The sequence below is a fragment of the Oryzias latipes genome, chromosome 14 (assembly GCF_002234675.1).
Source record: "Oryzias latipes chromosome 14, ASM223467v1".
NCBI classification, from domain to species: Eukaryota; Metazoa; Chordata; class Actinopteri; order Beloniformes; family Adrianichthyidae; genus Oryzias; species Oryzias latipes.
In genome coordinates, this window is record NC_019872.2 from 7,488,950 (window position 1) to 7,497,684 (window position 8,735).

The window sequence follows — 8,735 nt, forward strand, 5'->3', positions numbered from 1 at the left end:
TTGCAAAACAAAATAAAAGAGACATACAAATAAACATTTTTTTTTTGCCCACTCTGATGAAAATGGTGTTTTAAGTAGCGGGAGAAACACATATAAGCAGATGGATGATAGAAAATGGGGACAAGGTTACTTCACACCAACAGTCCCGCCCACAACTAAGTTGTTTTGCAGAGAAACTTTGCTCTAAAACAGCACAGGTTTATTGATTTGAGCTAAAAAAAAAATGGCATAATCATAATTCAAAGACCACTGGGAATGCTTTGAAAATAACTCAAAAGATGATCGAAGTGGGTCTTTAGAAATACTTTGCTCTAGTGTCTTAAGAAACAAATAAGTTTAAAACAAAGTTTTACATCTAGAATTTACTGCTTCAAATAGGTCTCAAACATCCAAAGATGCAACCTATGAATTTTCATAAACCAAGATGTGTCATGGTATCCCAGGGAGTCCTCTCCCCTTCCCTTGATTGGACCCAGCTGCTGGCACTTCCATCTTTAACCCTGGACTATATCAGATGGCCGGTTTCCAGTATTCATCGCCAGTTCGTTGCCAACTATGGTGAAGTACCTGGTCTCATGTTCCTCGTTTTCTAGTGAACCTCTCATTACGACTGAACTTTTGACTCAAGTTGTCATTCCTGTCTTTAGGACAAAATCCTTCATGGCCAACAGGCTTTGAGCGTGATCTTTCCAGGTTTCAGCGTCTGGGTCTGTTCTCGTTGTCAGCCATGACAAGATGTTTCAGAAGCCAACAGCAGTTTAAAGAAATACGACTACCTTCATAAATAAGCAGACATCCTCGGATTAAAGATCAAATGTTTGGTTCCTGTCCTGCAAACCCATGTGCTGAAATGTTCTTGGGTGTGTCATTGGACCCCACTTTATTTCATTTGGCCTGATTTGCAGTAATCTCAGGGTTGCCAAAAGTGGGACACTGACCAAAAGAATAGCAGATTGTGGAAAGGCAAGTATATCTTTATAAATTGTAAATTCTAACTCATTCTAGGGCTGCCTGCCCAATTTGTAATCCTTTGGTCGCTGTACTAAAGGAGCATGTTTGCACACTAAAACAATTAGTGCAGTATTTTCCAAATGCATGGGTTAGGCCAAGAAACTACATCAGCAAGTTTCAGCAACATTTGCTCTTTTTTTTTTTTATAATACCCATTTTCAGGAAAATGCAGAAATTAGTTTGCAGTATTATTTTTTATTTATCAACACTCTCATGTTTAGTGTAGAGGAAATAATGACATAAAAAAGTTATTTGTCAAGAATGTACATTGGCTAAAACAAATGGTATATAAATCTTTACTGCACTTATGTTTCATTTCTATTTATGCCTCTTCCAGGACACATTGTGCCATTGTAATTAGAATAGCTCCCAGGACACAGGTGGTTCAAGTGCCTGGGTTGTTAGAAAGTGATCTGTCAGGAGAATCAAGAGGAAAAAATAAAACACACAGTTGCATTTTATGCTAAAGGTCAAGCTCCACATGTACTGGAAATCAAGCGTGGAGCAAAGAGAGATTTTAATAGAATCCTTTGTTTTTTCCAGTTCACTTACAAACACCAGATGGTTGGACTTTATCACAGCAGTTGCTGATATGATCAAACGTTGAATTATCAGACAGCTAAATAAAGAACAAACAATTGGGGTACAGAAATTGCATTATTTGCATGTCACGATTGTAAATGTATTAAATAAACAACTTAAAATGATCCAAATAAACAGAAGAAAATCTCTATAAATGCTTACACATACTGTCTAAATCATCATGAGTTGTATTGTTCACTATACATGTTTTGTTTAAAAGAACTTAGCTTTTACTGTAATTTTTTCAACAAATCATTCATATTGGATTTTGAGCTCTCATATTCAAAAAACTATAATTAGATCTATAGAAGAAAGGGCTGCTGAGATCAATGAAAACTAGATATTTGTAACTCCCTAACTTTACATGTATAACAAAAATAAATCTGTCTATACTTAACCTACAATTCATTAATGTATTCATTTAAATGTTCATTTAATCATAAGGTTTCATTATGTTTCATAGCAAAATGTGATTGTAACATTGTTAACATTTCCAAAAATCCCTTGAAGTCAAGGGGAATCACTTTTTTTTAAACTTTTGTTTAAAAAACAGTTTTGTGATGTTTTTTCAATAATACATTGGTGCACTTCAACTAAAGATGCAAAAGAAAAATGTTGCGCAAAGAATACACATTTTTACTATACCCGTTTCGTTGGGTGTGTTACACCCTTAGAACTCCTTTATTGTGGGTTAGGTTTTTTCAGAATAAAAGCCTTTTCAATAGTCAAAAGATCTAGTAGCAGTTTTAAAGCAGGTTTCTAAAAACACTAAACTGCTTAATTTAATTTCCATTAATAAAGTTAAATAGATCATTTTGGCAGTCCTAAGGTAAATTATGGCAAAATCCAAACAAGTCTGTTGATATCAATGATGTGATTAAATGATGTCTGATACCTCACTGAAATGTCTGCATTGGATTTAGTATTGATTCTTATAGAATGAAGTGTCAGCTGCAAAGTGCTAAACTGGCGAAAGTGACTTGAGCAGAACCTTTTTGGAAAACTCATTACACAGACCAACAAGTATTTAAACCATAGGCTCGTATTTGGGTTTGACTTTATCACAGCAGCTGCTCATTTGATCATCTAACCAGCGGTGAAAAAATAATTTTTTTCAGGTAATGATGGATTAATTTTTTAGTCAGCAAAAAAAGGCCCAAAACACTAGATTTTCCATTTTTAAAAGGCTTTCAAAAACATGTTGGTTTGATTCTTCATCAAAGTGAATTTCCAGGTTCATATTCTTTCCATGCTGCACTCTTTTAAGAACACGAGCGACATAGCACACTCTTTGTTCATAACTATATTCCTGGATAAGTGTGTTGACGCGTTTGTATGTCCATGTAAGGACATCTGCGCTTAGCTTTGGTTGCTTTAAATAGAAAAGTAGACTCAGGTGAGTTTAAAGGGAGAGCGTACGCTTCACCGTGCACCATCTGTTTCTAAAGCAGATCCCATATTCTGAAATAAAAGTCTTTCCTGACTTTTTTGGTTTTACATAAATATGTAAACCAAATGAATGTCATTTGAAAGTACAGTCAGACTGTAGAAATATTTTTCAAGCAATAAAATTTATATAAAGACAGCTAAAAAAAATAAAAAGGAATTTAAAAGGAGACGCGGGGCTAACAGCAGCTCCTCGAACCACAGACTGTTTTGTCTGTGACAAGTCTGTCATGTTTACTGAGAGGTTTTGACATCTACTTGAGCCACCCTGCAGGCCTCCAGGTCCCTACGAAATGTGGATCCAATTGTGGTGATAAATCATCACAAACGCAATGGGGCATCTATTACTGCCAGCACTTAATTAGTGATGGCCCAATCTTCCAGTTTTACATCTACTCCTAGTCAAGGGAGAACTACATGTTTCCAATGAAAAGTTGCGTTTTATAAATAACAAACATGCAATAAAATGGTATTCAACTGTCTTTTATAAATGTAAATTTTGTTGAAAACTATGTTAAATTTTAAAACTTGCTAATCAATTGACTAAATCAAAAATAAAACAATTATAATGTAAATGTGATGACCCGTTAACGCAAAAGAGGAAGTTGCTTTTCATGTTTCCTTAAACTTTAACAGTTTGTACTTTTATTTATTATTAAATATTGTCCAACTTTACTTTTTCTGGTTGTGTTTTTACAGAAACTTTATCATTTTGTTACAAGAATGGTGAAATTCTGCCTTAGCAAGCAATGCCCCTGTGGTCTCTGTAGCTCATTAGAGTTTCCATCAAAGGACATGGGATTCTGCTACGTAGAATTTGTGCATAAATATGAGACACAACAAATGATGCGCTTTCTTCTTCTCCCCCACTGATTTCATATTCATTTATTAATGAAATCTTCAGACAGGATTTTCTTTTTCTATCTGGAGAAAGAGATGTGTGCAGGTGTTTGTGCTCAAGCACCCTTTTCCCACAGACACAGTGGTTGACCGCTATGTGCAGTTAAAGTAACTGACATTGGTCCACGGGTGCTAGAAGCTATGAGCTCACTGACAATCCATGCGCTGCGGTGCTGTGTCCCTGTGTCTGCTGTCGGTGTGAATCTGCCTCCAAAATGTAAGTTAAGGGGAAATGTCAGATATGCACAGTTAACAGCAAGGACATCGTGACACATTCTTGTTTCCGTGGCCACAATAAACTCAGATGGAATATTCCAATTCAGAGTAAATACCTGTGCATTCTAAAAAGGAACCTGTGATTGAAAATTAAACTATACTTCTCATTGTGGTGGATTATTTTAATCAATGTGTGGAAGAGTGGATATGGATTTCAAAGATTAAGTGACAAAGGAGAAAACAGCGCAAAGTAGCTGTGGCTCTAGTTGTGTAGTCCAGTACATAACTTAATTTATTTTGGTTTGCTGTTAAAAATAGAAATCCTAAAAACCAGCACAAAGCTTTGGTAAAAACTTAGCAGCATAAAGGTCTAATGAGTCATTTATTGCTATAGACCTCATACAAAGTGGACCAATAATGTCTGTTAACACTGTCAGAGCAACTCAAAAAAAAATTCTACAAGTAGAAAACTGCACAAAAATAGTAAATAGAGATTGTGTTGAACCCATCAACAAATAAGAAAAAAGAAAAAAAGCACTTCTTCAGCTTTATATCAGCTTTATTGAAATTTTGAACAGTTTATTTTAAAACTCACCCGCCATCCCACTCCACGCACATGTTACCATCAGTAAAAGTGACAACAAAAAGCTGTTCTTTGTAAACTTTATTACTTGTGATCACCGGTTGGCTAGAACTTTTAAAACAGGTTTTTTGTAAACATTGAACCAAAAAAATCACTTAATAATCAATACTTAATAAATTCTGGTTTGTTTGAGTGCCAGAGGCTTTTGTAGAATCAGAAGAAATGATGAAAAACATCTCTAATTTCACCAAGTTTTAAAAATATTTCCTCACAAATTAATGTCACTAATAGAGTGATCAATACATTTTTTTGTCTATTAAAAAGGATATGCCTCAAAGCCTTGCTTTGAGAATTTGTATTTCTTGAATTATGACTATAAACAAATATAAATTTGGATAAGGAAATTTAGAAGATGTGTTGCAGAATTTAAACGGAAGGGCAAGGAAAGCAAAACTTATTTCATGAATTTGCATAGTACACTCCGTAACCCTGGCAGATAATCCAAACTTGCATGAACGGTTTGGAGTAAACTCTGGCCATCAAGCTAAACCAAATTAATAAAGCACCAGAAACTGTTTCCTACAAGTACAGATGAGGATGAAGCTTTAGAAAGAATATTTTTATGACTCACTTACACGCGTAAAGACTGGAGGAGAGTGTTTGTGACAACCTGAATGCTCCAGGGTGTTTATGCTGAAACATTTATCCTTTAACGTGGATGAACTGCCAATAGTATTACCGCTGAGAGTGGAGCAGACCTGTGAGCCCCAGGCTCTATGAAGCATGCCATCATCCTTCCTTCTGAAGCGTTGGCAAGTTATTAGGACAGGCACTGGCAGAGGGCAGAGGGGTGACAACAGCACCATGTGATATGTGAAGAGGAGGCAAAAAAAATGCAAGGACTGTATGGATTCACATGGCAAATAAACTTAACTGTCTCAACACACGTGAAAGGATTTGTTATTGGTTGGCAAGATATTTTATGAAAAAAATGCTGTAGTTTACTTGTTCAGTGAAAAATAATAAGATAAAGGGATTTCTTATGCAAAACAAAAGTATTTAAATGGACAAAAAAAACGAAACAGCATTTTCCGTCCACAGCGTGCTTCTTAAATGGGTCAATGCCACATCCCGCAATTTCTGTAACACACACAAGTAAATATATAATGTACATTGACTGCTTCACTGAATATGTCATGCTTGAACATACAAATAATGCAAGATGGCATGCCGAAGGCAGACAAATGTATTTGTTTGACCAGTACATTGCCACAGCTGGCTATGGCAGTGTATAGCTCTTTAAAAGCATGCTTTAATGGCTTTAGCTTTACATCTCACTGCGTAACACGACTGACAGCCTGCAACTCCACACAAAACAATCTAGAATGCGTCCCATCTTATGCCAATGTGAATCTCTTTGTCCTCATTTACCTAAGCCTTTAAAAATCTACAAAACAAAAAAGAAATTAACCTTTTTTGCATGAATGATTGTAGGATATTTTTTGTCATTCATGCACAGGCGCTTGTTTCGCAGCATCCTCTGTTGCAGTGTTTCTTTTCAAGCATGCTCAGAGACAATCATACAGAGGAAGTCATGCAGATGCTAATTAGCGTTTACGTTTGTTGTTTAAACCGCAGACTTTCAGGAACTGCTGGATTCATGATGGGTTTTTTCTTTGTTTTTTGGCCATGTAAATGAGGCATCTAATTTTGATGATTATTTCAATTTTTGAGGCAAATAGAACAAAACTATTTAAAAAGTAAAAGAATGAGGATAAGCTTTACAGCCAGAAAGCATAAAAACAATACCTTTACACCTCCTACAGCTAACCTGTCTAACTACTGCAAAGGACTTTTGTTTTTTCTTTTGGATTTAAGCACTTTCACTTTGCTTCTTCAAACAGTTCACTTCGTTTGGCAGTTATAAATGCTAATTTAAAACCAAACTGGTGAAATCCCTAAAAAGCCTGAAGAATGGAAGTTTCAGTGTTTTGCACCATAAAGTTTGAGAAAAACTGATCCTTATAACAAAGAGTGGAAGTAAGCACAAGAAAGAAGGTAACACAAATTCAGCATTTTGAATATAAATATATAAACACAAATCCCAAAGAGTGGAGTGTTGTATCTAAAAAGGGGTGTCAGAATCCCGGGTTTTCTGACCAACCTGCCGTAGAAGCTCATTCTTTGCTAAATACACCTGATCCCGGTAATCAGCAGCAGATGAGGCAGGATTTTTTGAAAGCCAGCTGGAGGCTAGCCTTCAAGGCCTGATCTAAGAGGTAAAGATGGTTTTCATTATGCTTTGTTAGATTGATTTTTGTGCTTTTTTTCATTCAGGTCATATTTCATCCAAACAAGCAATCATTGTAAAAGCATGGCATTTGTAATGGTCAAGGTGGTGGAGTAGCTCCTTTGGAACTTTCAGTCATCATTAAAGGACCTTTTTTTTTAGATTGTGATACTCTGGTTGCGCACCTCCTGTTTTATTTATGTATAATTTGAGACAGTAGCTGTTCAACTGGGCTTTACAAGGGCTCCAACAGCGATGAAAACTGTTGGAGCGCCAGAATCCACGTATTTGTGACTTTTTTGGCTGACATCTTGACTTTTTCTCTCAACTGAGCTCCCGTGGTCTTTTGCAAAACCTGTGAACGTTACACATTACAGTGTCAAACACAGTCTGAAAGCGAATCCAAACAAATCTGATAGAATGTTATAGCAGTCAACCACTACGGGTGTTTGACTATGCTTTGAAAGAAATCCACAGACACAAAAACACTTCAAGTACCTCGATGCTCACTTTGTGTTGTTATATCTCGAAGTACTGAGCAAAATCTGAATGCCCATTGCACTGTATGCCCCCATTTGTTTAAGGAAACTAAACTCCTAAGGGAGATTGTACCAAAACATTTCCAAGGGACTACATGTTTAAGTGGATAATTACAGATCATGTCTAAATCCATATTTAGGAACAATGTGATCATCCTGGTGCTATATTTAAAGTCCGGGAATAGCGGGAGGTCAATGCATGTGATGCACATTTTATCTGAACCCTCTACTGAATTTTTCATCCACTTTCATCCCGGGGATGTGTGCAGTGGTAAGGTTTGGCTGAAGATGAACAAAACCGATTTGACAGAAAACAGGATGACTGAGGGCAGCACTCTGGAGTTTCCTGAAGCACATTTACTCACCTCTTAACAGTACACGAAAGCCCGGCATCGTCTTGGGTCTTGGAAAGCAGATCTAAAAGACTAACGCATTAAAATATTCACGCTAAGATGGGAACTCGGGGAAAATAATTTTGCACTTTAGAAACAGATATGTTTAAAATGTCTATTTTGGGTATAAAAAGCTAAAATCTGTGTTTGACAATTCATAAAAGCGTTTTACAAAAAGATTGAACAAAACTCTATTTTCTGCACCATAGGGCTCACTGGATTACTGTATACAGCGCACTTTCAATGACTGGATGGATCGATGGATATATGAGATGCACCGACCTATAGGCCTCATTGAGCGAGACAAAAGAGTCATAGATAAGTCCGTCAGTCCGAATTTATTAACTGCGTTCACTTTAATTCTAGAACCTGATTGGAACACACACTTAATGTTTGCCCCATTTCAAATGCTAGCCACAGTTGAATATTCACAATGCCTATAACTTCCAACCTTGTTTGCAACAAATGAAAACCAGACTGATACTGCTAAATGAAACGTTACTGGGACCATGCTAACTATAACCTTGTTAGTAGGGGTGTAACGATTCAACTGTTTAACAACTGTTTAATAATTGTGGTTGTTGAACAGTCCAATTCGATCCGATTCACTGATCTAAGGTCGATCCAGTTCATCTTTAGCCAAAACTTCAACTAGTGTGACTCAGAGATAAATACCTGGTTATAGAACAGTGCAGGAGAGGTTTTCCAGATTGATCAATTGAATCGGTTGGTTCAAAAGGGGCCCAAGTCCAAGAGGTTTGTCTTTCCAGGAAATG